This window comes from Dasypus novemcinctus, chromosome 4 (assembly GCF_030445035.2).
Source record: "Dasypus novemcinctus isolate mDasNov1 chromosome 4, mDasNov1.1.hap2, whole genome shotgun sequence".
NCBI classification, from domain to species: Eukaryota; Metazoa; Chordata; class Mammalia; order Cingulata; family Dasypodidae; genus Dasypus; species Dasypus novemcinctus.
In genome coordinates, this window is record NC_080676.1 from 119,394,022 (window position 1) to 119,414,534 (window position 20,513).

Consider the following 20,513-nt stretch of genomic DNA (forward strand, 5'->3'; position numbering starts at 1 on the left):
TGAAAAATTTATCAATTCATGAATTCTAATGATCATGTTAAGGGGCTTTATGAATCTAAATTTTTATAATAATCATTGTATCAATAATATTTAATACTATGAAACATTCTTAGGGTTACATAAAATAGAGGGATATTAAATTCTGAAGAAGAAAACACAAAAGATAATGTAAAATATATTAAATACTCAACTATGTGTGAGAATTATGGTCATGAGTTTACATATGTTAAAGTAGAATATCTAATGTTTAAAAATATTGACTATCAGAAAACAAATGAATAAAAATGTTGGGAACATTATTATATGATGTCATTTCATAGCCTTCACTTTTTTTCTCCTAGGAGAACTGAAGTGCTTGCTTATCATCACAGAATTTTAGAGCAGGAAATATTTCTTAGAAACCATCAGATCATTGTTTAAAGATGAGCAGCAAGCTGAAATCTTAGTGAATTAGTCACAATCCAAGATCATATAATTCTGAAGTGGCAGAGCAAGAGTATATCTCTAACCTTGAGGTGTTTTTGTTACACCTAGCTGCCTCTTCTAATAGGTCTTTATATTCACTATGTTTTGTAAAGTTTATCCATAGAATATTGAATTTACAGAGTTCCTAAGGAAGATGTAGTTCAACCTACTAATTTTACAGACAAGGCCTAAGAGCAAGAGAGACTAAAGACCACACATTCAGAAGAGGAATGGGATACTGAAGAATAAAGAAGGACTTGATTCATCTCTGGACTTTTGCAAACGTGTGCAGCGAACAGGTTTCCTAACTATGACTAAAATGAAAATGGTGCCTTTTTACACTGAGAAGCAGATCAAGTGATATAACTCCTTCAAATTCAAACACATTTTCATGAATCTCTGCCATCTTTCTACTTTTGCCACTCATGAATTTAGAGGAAGTACACTTGGAAAAAAATACAGAACGTCATGTAACTCTAATGCCGTTTTTTATAATCACAACCTTATTAGTCTTACTCTTTAGTCTTATATTTTTCCTAATGGAATTGCATTAGATAGCATTCTTCTAAAATGATTTATTAAAATGGAAAAATTACTTTGATTTATAAGAAAGCTTTATACTGCATAGAAACACCTTGCTTTTATATTAAGATCATTTTAATTTTGACTTTCAATCGTTTTAAACTTCTATATTTTGATTAATGATGTCCAAAATGTAAATGCCATCTCCACATTTTTCTTTCTTATATATTCTTCACTGATCTGAGTAGATTGTACATGAAGATATTAGGAGCAGTCAAGTGGCCCAAAATGCATGGCACATTGGATGGATAAATTATTGATTGAGTTAATTGATTACAGTCATACTGCCTGGAGAAAATAAACTAAACTAAACTGACTAAATCATTGGTTAAACAATAAACTGGCTAAATTTTTAATAGTTTCAATATTACTTAGAAAAAGTGTAAGACAGAAAAGGGAAGAATGAGTTTGCAGCTCCTAGAGAAGAATATAATTTACATTCAGAGTTTCATACTAACTGAAATCAACTCATTAGTAAGTCATATGTGAACTTTTCTCCTACCCACTCCTAAATATGATTCCCAAACCTCATTTCACATTCCTGCTACATAGTAATTATCTATTGAACTCTGTGTTTGTGAACAGCAGGTGTTAAAATGCAATTATATTCATCAAGAAATGAAATGAAATATCTATCAATCCGTCCTTTATGACTATTTTTGTATATACAGCCTGTGTAAGAATTAAGATAAAAACTTTTCTCATGTGGCAAAATGTTTAAACACTTTGTTTTTCCAATATGGTACATAACTGTTAACTATCCTCTTTTTGCAATGGAGCTACGACTGGGATCGAACTCTATGGCTGCCCACAAAAAGGAATAATTAACTATAATTTTGAATGGGTTGGTTGCCAAACAATGTTCTCATCTACTATTGCTTTATTTATTTTCACAGAAAATCATTAAATGTGGTTGTTTTCAAACATCAGGAGTAGGAAACCAAACAGGCATCATTACATGCAGATCATCATTTCTGCCAAAGATATTCACAGCAGCGTTACCTATTCTATAATAACGAAATCTTGATGTCAATGAAAAGCCCTAAAACAGAGAATAGCTAAGCAAATTTTGTCAAAATTGTAGCATTCAAGTTTAATAATCAAAATTATACATTTTGCTAATTTTTAGTGGTTAGAAATATGCTCAAAGAAGCATACTAAGCAAACATAAAAACAAAAGCAGCTTCAAAATCAACAATTTTTCCTTGATTCCAGTTACATTAACTTCATGCATTATTGAAAAACACCCTGAAAGATCACATGCGGAGAAACATCTTGAAGTATTAACACAATTTGAGTGCAAAATTGCAGAGGATTCCGTGAAGATTGTTAATACTTTGCATCATGAGATAATGAGTGATTTTTTCTCCTTCAGTATATTGTTTCCTGTTATGACAATGCTTTGCTCTTATAATCAGAAAATAATGAAATTTACTTTAAAATATACTTTCATGTTCCTTTTTTAAAAAAAGTATTTATTTATTTTTATTTGAGGGCTATAAACACAAAATAACCCATTCTGCTTTATTTACAATACACAGGTTGTCTGTACAGCTGGCCTTTATGATTAAAAACAAAGAGGTGAGAGAAATGTCACCTTTCTGCTTTCCATCTTCCCTAAGTCAAGCTCTGTACTCCACCTTTGAGCTGCCATGCCCAAAAGGGGAGACCCAAAATTAAAAATACAACCCTTGTAGAAGAAAATAAAGAGGGAGTGAGATAGGAGAAAAGATGAGGGAGGGGAGTGCTATATTTACACTAGAGTTTATAGACAACTGCCTCGCCCCTTCCCAATTTCAACCCTGGCACAGGAAGTGAGGTGGTCCAAGAGGCAGGGATTTTATGTCTAGAAACTTAGAGAGCCTCCCACCCCAACCGCAATGGATCCAAGTTCATGTCCAGAGAGTGGGAAGGAAAGTAAGATAGGATCATGAGACACTCATTTCCAAACAAGCCTCCCTTGGGAATTCCTGCCTTGAAGTCCGAGCTCCAGGGATGGGCTAAAGACCCTGAGGTTCAGTTCCCAAGTCCTGTGGTCAATTGGAAGTTCTAGCCTGGATCTGGCAATGTCAGGGCTTTCCAGACTTTGGGGGTCCCCTAATCGTCTGGCCTCTGGCCGCAGTTCCTTGCCTTTCTGGGACATTGGTCTTCTTAATCCTAGCACAGGAAAGATGAACCCAGGTCCCACACAGGCTGTACTCAGTCATGGGCCGCCCTCCAAAGGTCATTCGGCAGTAACATGTGATCAGATCCCATGGGTCATCACCTAATTCTACCATGATGTCCTCATCCATGACCCTCATCTCGCCGTCACTAGAGCTGGCATCTTCATCTTGGCTGGTTTCAGTGCTGCCCACTTCCTTGCTTTCACTGTCAGTAGGACGGGCTCTTTCAGGGGGCCCTGTGGCAGGGGGCCCAGGAGCCTCAGGGGGTGTCAGGAGTACAGGGGCTGGGACTTCACCCTTCCACTGCTGTTATCTCTTCCCCCTCTTCTTTCTCTTCCTTCTCCTCCTCTTCAGAGTCTATCTCGCTGGGGGGTATCCAGGGAGGCCCAGGTGGTGGGAGTCTATCCCTCCGCTTGGGCTTTTTCAACTTCCTTATCTTGCTCTTCTTGATTCGAGACCTTTTTCCCCCTCTGGCAGAGGCCTCCAAAGCACCCCAAAGCCAGACACCCTCCTGGCCCGAACTCTCCATTCTTTCGGCCCTTCTTTCTAGGAGGCTGGGAGAAGTACGCCTGGGAAAGGGGCACTGGGGTTAGCGCAGCAGGGGAGCCCGAAGTCGTGTGTCAGGGATGTGGGTGACAGTGGAGATGCCACTTTGGGCCCATTCAGATGAGAGAGAGAGTCCTTGAGTGAGCGTCGCCTTCTCAAGCAAGGTGGCACTGTCAGGGGCCTGCAGGCAAGGGAAAGAGGCCCTTGGAGGTCCTGGCTGGTTGGGGCTTGCCTGAGCTGCCCTTCTCTAGGATGCTTTTGCTTTCTTAACAAAGGTCTAGATGGTCAGGCCACTGCTGTCTGCTGCACTCTGAACTCGCAATGGAAAACTGGAGCCAGGGGCTGGCCAGTCACTTTGCTCGTTGCTAAAGCGAATGTAACTGGCATAAGCCAAGACAAACCTGCAGGAGTTGTTGAAATCCTCCGTTGTTCTGCGGCGTTTCTCCGGTAGCTGAGTGTCTGACTTAAAGGTAGGACGTGGATCCTCGATCCTCGGGACTGGGCTCGCTGAGGCTTGAGGCTTGCAGCATCGCTCCTTCTTCTCCTCCGGTCCCGCGCTCCCCTCCTCTTAGCCGGCACCCAGGTACCGCCCTCCGGTGCTCGGTGCTTCTACTACCAGGGTCCACGGAGGTGTTTGCCTCTGCGGGGTTCTGACTCGAGTCCTGCCGCCACTTCCCGCTACCACTGCCCCGCACTCCCGGACAGGGTCCCCTCCCCCAGCGCCGCAGGCGCCCCGTCCCCCCGTTCATATTCTTATTGCATATTAATTATGTGTGCTTAATTACTAAACAGTGTAAGCAAATTATTAGGAGTTAAGAAGGAAAGGTTTTATGATCTATTTACGAGGATTTTCCATGATAGAACATGTCTTGAAGGGTCTGAGGCATAGAGAAGTGTGCGCCTCATTTAGGCGATAGGATATCCATTGCCAGAGGAAATAACGTTGATTCAAATAAAAATATGGAATTTCTAAAATGCTTACCCTTGTTTTCAAGTTCCTTCATATTCAATTTACTTCAGTATGAGTACAAATTTGTTTTACCTATTTACCTGTTCAAACAAATATTTTTGAAAGAAAAATTACTAGAATGTACTTTTGTGACAAGGGATTATTTGAAGAATGATTTGTTGCTTTATTAAATGTATAACCACATGGTATCTACACGCAGTCGCCAAAGTATATTCTTTGAAAACTGATTTGGAAGACTGCAAATGGTACATATATATGTGTGGAGTATATATAATATTTATACATATATACATATATTAATACTATATATAGTATTGAAAACATGTTAAAATAAAAAGGAGAAAGAAAAGTTATCTCTAATCTATATATTAGAAGCAGAATTTAAGAAAATGCACTAGTGTTCAAAAAGTCTGGTTCTTTACATCTCTCACTCTGCCTCATAAACTTCAAAGCCCTAATGGGAGGGCAGCAACAAACTGTGTAATTTATTCAATTCGCTATATAAATTCTCCCATTTCATTCCTGTCTTTTGGATTTCATTAAATTAATCACCTACATTCCATAGTTAATTCATCACAAAAGAATTTGGACTCCAAACGATTTTTTAAAAGTGTGGTGTTTACTTACATTAGGCCAAGTCTCCGCATAGAACTACCAAGGTCATGGGGCTCTTCTAATTCATTCAACATTATCTTCTTTTTACCGTAAATCAAAGTGAGCTATCTCATTCCTCTTCATTTTTTTACTGTACTAGATTGGATGAACCTACTTGCCCACAAAATGTTAAATGGTTAATGGCTTAAAAGAGCCCTGAATACTACACCTACCATTTGTTGCTGACCCATTGTGTGCCAAACAATGGGGTATATTTATGACAGAGGAGCAAGAAGGGTGACATTTTGATGACAGATGAGGACACTAAGACTCAGAAAAGTTAATAACTTGACCAAGGTAAAATGCTACAAGGTTAAGGAGCTTTTACTGAAATCTGGGTTTCCCTGATGTTATGAACAGTAGCTGTGCTGAGTCGTCAGGTATTATTTTGAATAACTCATTGAGAACAAGGACTCAGGAAATAAAATTACAAAATCTAGTCTTGGAAATGGTCATCAAAATGACGAGTTAACAACAATCATTATCTATAAGTGTATCTTATCATCTCCGCTATACAACTTTACCGGTAAGTGGATAGAAAATACTATGCAGAAAAAATGAGACAGTCTCAGAAAGACAGTAAGCTCCTGCTTAGCTTTTAAGTGGGTCAAGCTAACATGAGCAAATGACTACTTAGGCACTGAGGGATCCTGGCTCAGCAATTTTATTTTTGTTTTAGATAATACTAAATTAAACAGGGTGGTTAGAATCTCAGAGGATAATATTAAAATTAGACTTCAAAGTGACCTTTGAAGTTAGATTATTGTCAGAAATATATAGAATAAAGTTTCATTAAAAATAAGTAGACAAGGGAAACAAGAGACAATGTACGAAAACAAAGTAGACTGTCAATAAATAATTTGAACAGTCAGCAGTCCCCATGTCATGGTAGACTTTAAAGCGGAGGTAACATTATAATCAAAGAAATAATTTTTCTTTTCATAGATGTATTCCCAATCTACAAAACATAACAGACTCTTAGTAAGTATATGTTGAATGGATGAATGAATGAAAGTAAGGTTATACTGAAATTTTTAAAAGGAAACAACTTTAATACAATTCCTTAGTAAATAGGTAATTTCTTTTCAGTGGTACATGTTTAGTTTGGGGCTCTTAAATCTTAAAAAAAAAAGGTGGTAATGTTAAGCCAGGATGAAAAACTGGTAACAGAAATTACAAAATTAAATAATTGCATCTAAGTAAGAAATAAATTATACCCTGAATTTAGCTGATTGAATAACAACGGTTATTGAAAATCTTCCAGTACATAAATGGTTAACAAGCATGATTGTTAAAAGGTACTTCTTTCAACTAAAAATAATAGGAGGAATCTTCTTAAATTGAAGAAGTAAATAAGATATTAGGGAAACTTCAAATTATCCTACTAAGATTTAACAAATTTAAGAATAATTTTGGCAACTTTAATACATAATAGTCATGAAAACCATCATTCATTAAATAAACATTTGATTGCCTACAGGCATTGCAAAGATGGCAAAGAGATGTGACCCAGCCCCAAGAACCCAAGAGAATAATTTGAACCCGAGCAGAAGTATGAATTAAATACCTTTCAAGCTGTAATCTCTGAGCAGTGTGATGGATGTGACCTGGTATGATTCTAAGCCTCATTTCCTGCTAGAAGTTCTCTTTTGATTCATTCAAAATAATGCAATACACAGAGAAATAGTTAAACTCGTAGCTCTAAAGCCTTATTCAAAGAAAAAACTGATTGTTAGTCTAGCCATATTTCTATATAACCTATAATTGGAAAAAACAATTCCATTCTCTAGGTTATGGGGCAATATGCAAATCAGAATTCATCTTCACAATGGAGTTTAGTGATTTCTCTCAGCACAACCTATCTTTATTTGCTAGCTCCTTATATGACAGAGGGTTCAATAACCCCCACTTCTCTAGTGCTCCGGCAAAGGAGCAAGAGATTGCTTTCCAGGCTGGTAGTCACAAGTAAGCAATTTCAGGAATCCTCTAATGAGGCAATCCATAATGGTTTCCCTAACTGAGTTCTTTCTCCAACCACAGAAAAAAAGAAAAGTAATTCGAGCAGCTTATTTGAAGGAGCGCGCACACACACATGAATACCCACACATCCATTCTTCATGTCAAAAAGAAAGATAAATGAACACATATATGAAATGATCACTACATAGAATTGTCATGGACAGGAAGATATGCTGGTCATTTGATATATTCCCTTGACCTTGGCTAAATTTGGACTTCAAGGAGTGGCTGATTATTTTAACATTATATTCATTAATTATAATTTTCCTAGTTTTAAAATCTTCCTTTTCAGAATAAAAAAAAGAAGAGCTGGGAAAAAAATTGTGCCGTTATTTAAATACAGATCTAAGTTTGCATATGTTAATTATAAATAAATTCTTAAATAGTTATAATCCCTAAGAATTAAATTCATCATCTTAAATACTTATTGTGCATGCTTAGATGCTTTTGTTGCTCTTTATTTCTCTCTCAAATGAATTTCTAACTTGGTAATTGAAACATGGTGAAGAAAATTTCTTAGATAGAGTTAAAATGAGATGATTATAATCTTGGGCATATAAATGAAAATATTAGGGCAATATTGGAGATTTCAGGGCTTACTTTTTAATTTTATATACCTATTTGCAAAGTTTGTCAATTGCTATGAGGAATGCTTTTTTGAAATAAAGTATTCAGGCCTGTTCAAAAGCACTTGAACCAGTATTTATAAGATTGAGATCTTTTCAACACATTTGTTTGGTGATTTTTTTATGCACACTGAAGTTTTGGTATCACTACTCTAATTAGTTTTCTTATCTGTTTCTCCAATGCATGGAATAAAATCTCCTAATTGGAATTATATTAATAGTATATAATATCATAACTTTTTAGAATTGGAAATTTAACTATTCTAACCCTTCCCAAATTGTGTGTGAAGTGGGTGACTCACTCCAAATTTCTCTTAATATACTTAAAAATATGTGCAGAAATTCTTGTCCCTTCTCTAAAATTCAAGATCCTCAATCATCTATTTTTAGCTCACCCTTTAACCTTTAACCTCACAGAATTCTTCAAGTCCCTTGACTTTCTCTTTTCCAATTTAGGGCTTTGAGGCCTTGATTTTTATTTGAACCTGGGAAACCACATCATCCATCACACCATCATTGTCCTCAACATGACCTTATATGCCACCATAGTCTTATCCTCCTTCCTTCCATTCTCTGTGAAACCTCACTCCTTAATTAATTCATTTAGGCTAAGGAAAGAGTATGGCTGGTGAAATCCATACAATTAAGCATAAAACTATGGTTTGCAAACTCAACTGGCTCCTCAGCTAGTCCAAAAGAAACTGTTCATTCACACTTCTAGGACAGATTAGAGTAATAGTTTCCTAGGGTCCTCTGTTTCCAAATTTCCTTTTTCACACCAATCTTTTTACTTTCTTCAGAGTGTTCCTTCTAAAACTAAAACCTGACGAAAATTGTTTTGTCCTTGAAATCCTGTAGTGAACTCCCACTAACCTCAGGAAAAAAAATCCCTAAGGTGGGACCTAAAAAGACCTTGCTCCAACCTCCCTCAAGTACTTGCAATTTTCTGAAATTGTCCTCACTTTCAGCTTCCTGCCTTTGTCTGTGTGTATTCTCATATTTGAATGTTCTGTCTTCCATCCCAACACTTCACATACACACACTCATATACACTTGCATATACCCACACACTCCTTCCTGCCTAGCTAACTCCTAAGCATCATTTACATTCTATGATCCTCTGTATGCTCATTCTGGTTTTCCATGTCTAGTCATCTTCTAAACAAAATCAAATATGCAAGCTTTACTCACTTTGGTCATTATTCTTGATCAGGGTTTAGCATACATTTTTTGGTAAAGGGCAGAATAGTCAATATTTTAGGCTTTGTGAGCCTAGAGGCAACCATTTTCACAGAAAGGTTAATAGTTTGTTTAAATTTTGTATTTTACATTAAAAAATATAAATACCATTCTTCTCAGGAAGTATTAAAAAAGACGGTTGGCAAGACTTCACTCATGGATCTTATTTGTTCAAGAATACTATTGGTTTTAATTTATTGATACCCCTATTTGGCTAAGGAAATGCAAGAATTACATCTCTTATCTTTTTATTTTTAGTGCATATCCTAGAGGATGGTACAAATAGATGTTAGTTAAAATAGAAAAAGTAATAATTCACATTTATTCCTAAATTCATACCAAAAATGTTGTCAACTTTTTCATTTTATAGAACTTGCATAAAAAAAGAAAAGAAAAAGAAAAAGATTAAAGTGGTTTGGCTAAGTTTATTGTAAGTATACACATAACACTCTATTTAAATATATATGATTAATGCCTTATAACAAAGTCAATTGAGCATATTTCTTACTTCTTGAGGCAAAGATTGTACTGCATTCATTTGTGTATCTTAAGCCCAGCATCCAGCATTTTGTAACATAATTATTAATAGTAAACATAAAATGCTTTTATCATGTGATACATAAAATGCTTTCTATTGAATCTTATATTATTGCATCATAAAATAACAGTATGAAGGAGTTATTTCCATTCTTATAGTATAAATGATGAAACAGCATAAAGATTTGGGTGACTTGTGACTTGGGCAAGACAACTCAGCTAGAACATGGTAGAGTGAGGAAAACAAGCCCAGTCTTCTGATAACAAATCCAGTGCTTTCTTACTACAAATTTGCTGCTTCCATACCTATGAGAAACATTTATTGAACTCATGAATGACAACCTTTCAAAATTCAAATGATATTTTACTGTAGAAATGTGAATCAATTAAACCAGAAGCTTAAAACTTTTCAGCCAAAAGAATAATTTCTTCTCTGAATTTTAAAGCTCTATAAGAGTGTGTCACTGTTATTAATATATCTGAAAGTGCTTTTCTTCTTAGTAGTTCAAGGAACTGCCTTGATTAAATTTTTAACATAGTTCCAAGTTATTAATATTATCAATAATCTGAGTAATCTAAAGTGGCAAAATATTATGAAAAATAAAACTGCATGGACAGAAGCAGATGTGGCTCAACTGATAGAGCAATTGCCCACCATATGGGAGGTCCAGGGTTCAAACCAGGGCCTCCTGGCCCAGACGCAGCACTGCCATGCGTAAGGAGTGCCATGCCTCGCAGGGGTGTCCCCCATGTAGGGGTATCACCCATGTATGGGAGCCCCATGCACAAGGAATGTGCCCCTCAAGGAGAGCCACCCCTCGTGAATAAAGCGCAGCCTACCCTGGAGTGGCACCATACGCAAAGAGAGCTGATGCAGCAAGATGATGCAACAAAAAGAGACACAGATTGCTGGTGCCACTGAGAATGCAAGGAGACACAGAAGAACACACAGCAAATGGACACAGACTGCAGACAATGGGGGTGGGGTGAGAAGGGGAGAGAAATAAAAATAAAAATAAAAATAAACTGCTTGAAAGCAAGAAGAAACAGAAATGGGTTGTGGATAATGGATGGAGATTTTTAGATAAATGTTATTTCAATTAGTTTTGTATTATATCCTTTCCTTTAATTTATTAGGGCTGGTGAATATTTCTTCAAATTTTCTATTTTACCTTTGGTGAAAATGTTGTTTAGATATTACTGATTATTTTCAATGCAAGCATAAACTTATTTTGCAAACCATTTTATCATGTGCCTTTTAATCTTTTTAAATTTAGGTATAACTCTCTCTCTCTCCCTCTCACACACACATGCACACAACCCCAATGGTCAGGATGAAAGGAAATAATTCTAATGAGATGTACTCAATGCTTCAGGGTGAAATAAGCAGCACCACATTAATAATGGCACTTTTTGCATAAGGCATTTTACAAATCACTTCTGGAGCAGCACTAGGAGCATAACAGCAACTGTAAGTACTTAGCTATAGCTGAAGTAATACAAAAGCAATCCCCAAACTACCTAGAAATTGAAACAACTTGCTGCATGGCTTCAAATGATACATGACAAAATTTACAATTCTATAGTAGTATAATAACAGATGCACAAAGTACAAAACAAAGATTTCCATGGTTCATCTGTAAGAACTGAAAAAAGGATCACTTCCTTAATGTTAGAATTAACCAAAAATGTATACAATGAACTACAAATAGGAACATGTTTTCAATAGCATATACATGGATATTTAAACAAATTCAAAATTATACCAGAGGTTTTGGCATGAAACCAATCATTTGTTGGAGATAATGCTGGCGTTATTATGATGTTCTTAAACTACTGGAAGATAGCAGCAGTTTCCAAGGATGATTTGATAATACAGCTGTTAAATTCCAAATGAAGGATTTCAAACACAAACAATACTTGCTGTGTTGTTTCCTAATGTTTTCATATGAACTCAAAAAGTGATGACAAACTGACTGCTTTTGTAAGAGGAATTATGACATGCAGTGTTGACTAGCACATGGAATTGATTGGCCAGCTATTAAACCATTAAGAAAAGATTAAATTGGGAAGCAGCTGTGACTCAATCAGTTGGGCTCCTGTCTACCATATGGGAGGCTCTGGGTTCCTGTCCTGGGGTCTCCTTGTTAAGGCAAGCTTGCCCGCAAGCTATGTGGAGTGCCACCCGGCCCGCAAGCATCACAGAGAGCTGACTCAGCAAGGTGACACAACAAAAAGGGAGACAAGCAAAAAAAAAAATAGCAGAAGAACACAGCAATGGACACAGAGCAGACAGCAAGCAAGCCACAAGAGGGGGAGGGAAAACAAATAAAATAAATACAGACAAAGAAGAATGCATAGCAAATGGACACAGAGAGCAGACAGTATGCAAAAAAAAAAAAAAAAAAAAAAAACAGCAAGGGGGGAGAATTAAAAAGAAAAGAAAAGAAAAGAAAAGATTAAATCCAGAATGTTTCAAAGACTGGGCCCATTAAACAAAATTTAATGGCATTAGTCTGGGGAAAATCATGAAGACCATCGCAGATTAAAATCACTGTCTTGACCTTGCCTTTTCATAATCCAACAGGTTAATGGGCCTCTAGCTGGGAGCTGTGCTCACTTTCCAGTTCTGGATCTTTTCTTAGACTTGCTTTGCTTAGCAAAAACTTACTGGAAAATCCTATTACACTAAATTTCTAAAGGTAGCCTGAAATCAAGATATCATTCCTGCATCATGCCTGTGCACACTGATTTTAAAAATACAGAAAATAGGGCATGTGAAAGAAGTAAAATCACTTTACTACTTCAGCTCTTTTGACTAGCCATTACTGTTCCCAAGAGAGAACCATTAGGTCTGGTAATTTACAGCTGAACATTCTCTTTTGAACTCTATATCACTTTTTCTACTTAGTATTAATTTGCTTTAAGTATGCATGATGGAGAAGGTGGGACAAAGTGCAAAGGTACAGATTAGAAATATACCAACTGCATTTTAAGTAAATAGAATGTACTTATAACCTCTTACATTTATTCCTAGTAAGACTTGTCTTTCTCTTTTGTTTGGAGAAATTTCTTTTTATCTTTTTCTCTCTTTCTAGTACTATTTGCAGTGTTTTCCTATTAAGTGAAATTCTTGGTGAATCCATGTTTAATAAAATTACATAAATATATAATTGAATTGAGGGTCCCATATAATAAGCAAATATGTCATTTGGAATTAATTGTATTTCAGTGCCCAAAAAGAAGAGGATAATATTTTATATAGGCTAGTACGTACCAATTCAGTGAAAAAAGTGAGAAATTTAAACAGAAATCAAGTAAGAGTATAGTGAGTTTTAAAATAGAAATAGGAAAAGCATACTTCTCCAGTTGGAACAGGAGAAATTAGATATTTAAATGCTGTTAGGGCATTTTTCTTGTAATTGGCCAGTTTTTCTATTTGGATTTCATAGGACATGCTAACATTCTCCTTGAAGCTGTGTGCAACCAGATGTTTAAAACCATTTAGGAAGCCAGGTCAAGTCTAACGAAAGAGATGAAATTTGAGACAAGAAGCTAAAAAGTGGGAACGCTTTATTTCAACTTTATCCTGTACTTTGTCAATGGAGAATCTCTCTCTCTCTCTATCAATCATCTATCTGCCTACCTATCTATCTATCTATCTATCTATCTATCTATCTATCTATCTTTCCTAGAAAAGAGATGTTATCACTTACTCAGGTATTTACTGATTCACTTCTGGTGGGGGCCTCTAATTTCTGATTAGAAATTTGTTAACTGTGGATTCCTTAAAACACGAAAAAGGAAGTCGGGAGAGGAGGTGGCATTAAGGCAAAAATAATGCTTTGTTTCCTTTACATTTAGAATTTAAAAGTCAGCTGATATGCAAAGGAGATATTAACATGACTATTGTTTAAAAAGTAGTTGATTCAAAACCTGCCTCCAAGTAGTTAAAGTCTAAACCCTTACTGGATTTCTTTCATTTTGAAAAAGTGTTCAAATGCTCAAAAAGAATTTTGGTGGCAGACTCTTCAAAGTTCAGTCTCAATTAGAAATAATTGGAATGTGATCTAATTTTATTTTCCTATTCTTTAAGGCAATTTCACCAAGGAATTCCAACTTCCATGTTTTACCTTTTCACAAACTTTATATTAGGGGTGGTCAGTCCTATCTATCCTTTAAGCAAAACAACTTAACACTGTTGACATTTCCACACTGACCTGAATCAATTTTTAAAAATTAAAATTTCCCTAAATAAATAAAGCATTTATTTATTTATTTTTGCAAAAAGTTATCCAATAATATGTTAACTTATTGTTGGTATTCTATACATTAAAATAATTTAATAATAAGTTACCTCCATTGTGTTTTGAAGCTCAATCTATGGACAAGAAGGTTTTTGTTCCTACCAGGAAATGGGTTCTACAGGACAGGGCAAAAATACTTGATTTGCAAGAGGGTCATGGTATATACTACAGGCTTATCTAAATAAAAGCCAAGAGTTGAATCTGGTGAGTAAGATCAATTAAAATTTTCAAAAAAGGATTAGTGTCTGGAAACTGGCAAATCTGCTGAAGTAGGAACACACAAAGAGATACAGTATAATAAAATTCATAAGCAAAATATGAAATTCAGCGAATGAAATGAAAACTGAAAAAGATGTATTAATATAGCCTGTATGTGTATATGTATGTATGCAAACTTATCTAATTCTATATCCAAGTTTGCCTAGTTTCCAGAATGCCAATTAAGTCATGTAGACCCCATAGTCTTTGTGTATTCAGGAAGGATGTAGACTGTATGTGCATTCGAACTTACATCCAGATGGAATGTGGGCTGTATGTTTATTCAAGCTTACCTGGTATTCAGACAAGCCCCTAGACCCTGAGAAACTGAAACCTGCTCTAACAAAGAAAGTTCTTTTCTCATTAAAAGCACTGCTTGACTCCCACTCCTAAATCCTCAGCATAGAAAGGACCTGGAAATCTTACTCAGGATTCAGTTTTTGGACAGAAATCCATGAAGCCCAGCCAGTCAAAATAAATCTTCCTTCTCAGAGAATTCTCGCATCCTGGCCTTCAATACCATAACCACTGACTTCTCTCTGCTGCCACAACATTTCTGGAGGCTCGTCTGGAACGTTGTGAAGGCCGGAGACAGCAATTTTTGGTTGCTCCTCTTGGGCATCTTCGAGGAAGCCAGGAGGACCCCGGCAAAACCTAGCCCAGAGTGCCCCTGGACCCCTTTAGTCCATTAAGAGGTTGTGAACTCTGCTGGAGCCTTCCCAGAAGAAACTAGAGGCACCAAAGGGTTTAGAAGAGACCTTTAAGCAGAAGAACTCCACACTCCAGATGGGTAAGTCCCCCAGGGGCATAGTGTAGGAAGCACCTAACTGTAAATGTTAGAAGGGAAGCCTGATCAACTCTTCAGAGAACCATAGTACTCCCAGGAAGTTCGGGGGAAGCTGTCTTCTCCAGGTCTGAAAAGCAAAGAAAAGCAGGTGGCTGTGGACATGTGACTGTGGAAAAGCAGGTGGTTGTGTGTGTGTGACTCTGTGATTAAAACACAGAGATATACTTCTGCGGGACAAGAGCAGAGTCCCAATCCACAGCTCCATGGCAACCTCATCTGGTCATAGGCAGTGAAAGCACCCTTTAGGGCTCTTCATCTGAGTCAGGGGTTTATACTGACCTGCTGTTTGGTTTTGGCTAACTGCAAATTAACTTCTGGTTTGCCTTTCCTAAAATAGTAAACGTCTGACAGTAGTGAGAGCTTCGTGTGTTAAAGTCCCACACTCTCATTGGTATCCCAGTGCTTCCCACTGGAATGCCTCCTGAAGAATCAATCTAAATTTGGAAGATCTTGGTTACAGAAAAATGGATCGGTTTTTGTGATAAAGCTTGGTCTGAATTTGAATTAAGAAATGGAGAAGTTTGGCCAAAAATAGGCCTTTAAATTTTAATGCTGGATTGAAATTTAGCTTGTTTTCTAGATAGCAAGGGTAGGCAAAGAGTCCTGTTAGAGGTTTCCCCTTGCTAAGTTTGCAATAATTAAAAAGCCGTAACTCAGTTCTGCCTGGTATGCATTAAATAAGATAAGCCCCCTTCCATAGCTTACATGTCTGAAAACATAACACTTCCTCAAAGGTTGTGAATTAATTCTGTGAGTCCACTTAGCTCCAGTCAAAAATCTTAAAACAATAAAAATAAAAAATGTGAACTGATGGAAAGCTTGGAAACAGCCATACTAAAGGAGTAAAAATTAGAGTCAGATTAATGAACTTCATGTTTCTGTGTGCCTTTAGTCTTTTGTGTTTGTCCATTTGTTCAATGCCAGTATATATATATATATATTCATACCTCCAAATGGTAATATTAAATTACATAAAATGGTAAACTTTAGTTAGACTAAGACTCTGGGATGCCAGATCAGTTGACTAAAAACGTGTGAATAGTGATCAAAATAAAAAGAGCTCATATACCATCAATTAAAATCAAAGAGTTCCTAGAAATGCTAAAGGTATAGAATTTTCTCTTCTCTTTTAATATGTGCTTAACTCTCTGTTCAACTTTAAAATCTGCATTGAACTTTGTCAGTGTACTTATGCCTAGGAAATCAGACTTGGAGTTCACCTGTTAAAAATTGAATAACGGTGAAAGGTAACCTAAAAATAAATCTTTACGTGTTAATACTGCCTTGCTAGTAAATTTAATGCATAAATCACAAATGAAATTTATTTAATTGCTGAAAGAAAAAAAGCCACAGCAACTTCACAAAGGTGTTACTAATAAATTGTTTTAATTGCTTGGTTAATAAATAAAGGTACCCAAATTAATTTTAAGTGAAAACTTTCTAGAAACTAAGAGTTAAAATCATTGTATAAATGCCTTTATATATAAAACCACAGAAAAATAATAACTGAAACTATTACAATGGAGTAAATATAGCCTAAACCTCAGCTATCCTAATGGTACTCTCAAACTAATTTACCTTTGTTTATGGCTACTTCAAGTCTATCTTGAGCTTGCTATGGTAATGGTAATTTTAACTTAAACTTAACCTTTAATTTTGGTTATTTCATAACTAGCCTCACCTAGCCCTTAAACTTCAGCTATTGTGATGGCATTAATAAACTGAGTTTGCCTTTGTTTATGGTTACTGCAAGTCTGGCTCCACCCTGTGCCTCTGCTTATGGTTATTTCTTAGCGCTTCTGCCCCTATGACTCAGGAAAAGCAAATTTAAGACATCCCTGTCTCCGGTTCTACTGGTATTAATAACCCTGATTTCTCTCGTGGCTCCAAGTGTGGATTAAATTGCTGCCTGGTGGAATTCCTGACCCTAAAGGTTGGCTGTCCACTCTTCTAGTCCAGTGGCTGCCAAAGTTCTGTTATCTCTGAGGGCTGAGAAGTAAAGGAAACCTCCTGCCTTAACTGTTGGGGTTCCTAAAAGTAGCAACTCATGAGAGAAATCAGTTCCCCTGAGGCTTTAATAGCTTCAGTGAATATACATATAATTAGTCTTGCTCATCCAAAGTCTGCTAAAGTCAAAGCAAAATATAAAGTTCTAAAGCAAGGGAAAATTGTCAAAGCACTGGGGACATTTTGGTTATAACCCAATAATTAAAAATAAAATTCTCATGCAAAACGGCATGGTCATAGTGCAAATTAAAAGGATCTTCAATACTCTCAAGCAAGTCCTTGTAAAAACACTAAGCCCTAAGCTCCCAGACCTCAGCAAACTGTTTATATAACTGTTTATATAAACTCCCTTTATATAAAGCCACAAAGGTGAGAAATTGTGAACCACTAGTCTGGAAAAGCCCACAAAGAAAAGCCCTCAAGGAAATCTTACAAATGTTGTTTTACAGTTGAACTTGTTTTGTAAAAAATGAAAGTTTTAAGAAAATAAGTTGTGTTTCAATGTCAAACTAAATTGTGTTTCCATGTCAAACTACACATACACATGTCTGCCTGCTTGCTCAGTGTATATCTTCATACATCAGAATGATAATATCAAATTAACAGATGATTCTTTAAAAAGTTCTATTCAAATTGTTAAAAATTAAATATGCAGTTTTATATGGGATGAATATTCTTAGAACCCAAATTAAGCTTGAAAAAAAAAAAAACCCAGAAAGGCACATAGAAATCTAAATATAGCAACTATTAAAAAGGGGGAAATGGTTTCCCTGAGCTCTTTAATCTACCCAGCTCCCAAAGCCTTCTCTTTGCAAGAGCTAGGTATAACAAAGTAAAAATCTTCTAAGCAGAAGGAATTAAAAATCAGTTTGTATTAAAAGGGGTTTAGCCCCATGTAAAGAAATGAAAAAAAACATTCTTTGTATAAACTATAACAGTTTCAATTGATTTAGCTTGGGTTTTATCTCTTTGGCTTATCAAATATCAAGTTAATAAATTACATTATATGTATTTAATCTTTAAAATGATAAAATTCTAAGTTCATATCTAATGAAATTAAGTTAAAGAAATGTAAATCTGCCCTCTCTTAAATGCATAAAGTAAAATCCATCATTTGCTAATTGTAATCTAAGGTAAATTAACCAGTCTATGTGGTTCTGGTTAATTATAAAGAGCTTGTAAAACCATCTTCTAAACGGAAGCATTTAAATGGCTATTTCTAAAAAACCATTATTAACTAAAAACCTAAATTAATGTAAATGTCAAAAAGTAACTTCATAGCAATGAAACCTGTCTGGAAGTCAACTCAATGTGCATTTTTAAGTGATGGAAATAAAAAATTACCTTGATTCCAATGGGAATCTTCAGTTTTCATTTTAAAAATGGAAAAACTAGTTCTTCTCTATGACTAAAGCAAAATACTTGCTAATTAACATCCTCATGATAAAAGTGTAAAAGTAAAAAGCAAGGTACTAAAAATTTCATTTGATATGTAACACATTGCATTGGAAATGTTTAGAAAGTGTATAAAAATCAAGAAAGAGGCTTCAGCATTGTCAAACTCTCATGCATTCAAACCAGGCCCTCAATACACTGCAGGTTGCCTCTCCATATGAGTTATTGGCTAGGTTAGTCACTGACCCCTAAAATAATAAAGGTATCTACTACATCTCTAGTTGTACTCCTGAAATCAATGGAAACTATGTTGCAGTTTCAAACTCCTGCAGCAGCCAACAATAGCCTGGTAAAGTCAACTGTACAATGGATACTGGCTCCAGACTGGTGCTGTTTTATAGTGCCGAAGAGTGTTATGCACTAGGCCGGTGGAATACTGGCCCTATTTTCTTAACTTCTCTCTAGGGTCAATGTTGCTGCAGCTTCTGTGAAGAACATACCAAGTAGAGCAATAATCACCAGAGTACTGTAAGTAGAACTTAAACACAATTGGCATTATGGTCTGCTCCCATGGAGTGGTAGCATGTAGAGTATTACGAACCTGGAAATTAAATCTATTAATAATAACTCAAAAAGAAACTTATGCATTAATCAGTATTAAGTACTGTACCTATATCTGATTCTAGGTATACGTCTGATGATTATCATGATATTTATTTGAGATCTTATGCAGAAAGACACTGAACATGTTAACAGTGCTGGTAAATTCATTTTCTAAGTAGTTAATGGACATGTCTATAAAATAAAGGAATGGCCAACTTGCCTGAGAGCAGTGGAGTCAACAGCCCTTCTAATTGAACAAGCCACCAAATTAACTTGTGAGCAACCTCTCACAGTCTTCACCCCACACCAGGTGAAGAATGTGCTTGAGGCCAGGGGCCACCAATGGCTTACAGTAGCAGGTTAATTAAATACTAGGCTCAATTACTAAAAAACCCTGAAGTGCCGATAAGGGTGTGTCAGACTCTCAACCCAGCTACTCTATTACTGGTAGAGGGCCCAAAGTCAGATCCTGAGAGGCCCCTTCTTCACTCTTGCCTTGAAACTCTTAACCAGCTTAGCCAAAGGTTTTCAAAAACAGTCAAAGATATTACCAGGAATTACTTAATTAAAGCCAAAAATGTAATGAACTTGACTCTGTAGTTCTGATCACTCAGACAGCTATTAAAGTTTAAAAAAATGTCCAGCTTGGTGCACTAACCTTGAGTAAAGCCAGCTGCTCAAGGAAGTGCCAATTCACTAGAAGCACCTGACAGAATGAACGAATGCCAGTCACTGGACAGCCTGAAATACCTCTTCAAAAAATGCTAAGTAATATCTGTGTCAAATTTAGTTGTTCCCTCAAATCCTAACCCAAATGCAGCCTTTGCAAGCACCTAGCCATTTCTACTTCTGTAGTCCAGTGTCCTCTTAATGAAACCATATATTCGCAAAATTCTAAGTTTTATTTCTTCCAGAATCAACATCTTGTTAGCCATATAAAAACTGCATACAGCTTCACCCAGGATTCCAGATCAATCTTCCTCCTACTGAGGTAAAATAGCAAGAGAAGTTTTACACCTGGTCAAGTAGAGCCTACTTGCCCTAACCGGCAGAAACTAGCTATAGAAAAGAAAGATCATCTCCCATCAACACCCCTTCAAAGTTAAAGGTGTAAACTCTCTGAGGAAAGAAATAAAACAGGAAAAAATCAGTAGATGGACCTGAAACCTGAGAAGGGGTCCATGTGAACATCAATGGCCCCCAAGATGGATGTTGGAAAACCATTCCCAAGATTCTGTCACTCAGTAGGGAACTTCCTCCTGAGGCCAGAAGGGGCCCAAAATAATCCCCAAG

The 20,513-nt window shown here is 36.3% G+C and overlaps 1 protein-coding gene and 1 pseudogene across 15 annotated transcripts in view; both read right to left on the reverse strand.

Annotated features, from left to right (window-relative positions):
• CADM2 (cell adhesion molecule 2) overlaps window positions 1-20,513 on the reverse strand; it is a 1,196,245-nt gene that overhangs the window by 659,878 nt on the left and 515,854 nt on the right. The window lies entirely within an intron of this gene.
• LOC139438798 (PHD finger protein 23-like) lies at window positions 2,987-4,664 on the reverse strand (annotated as a pseudogene).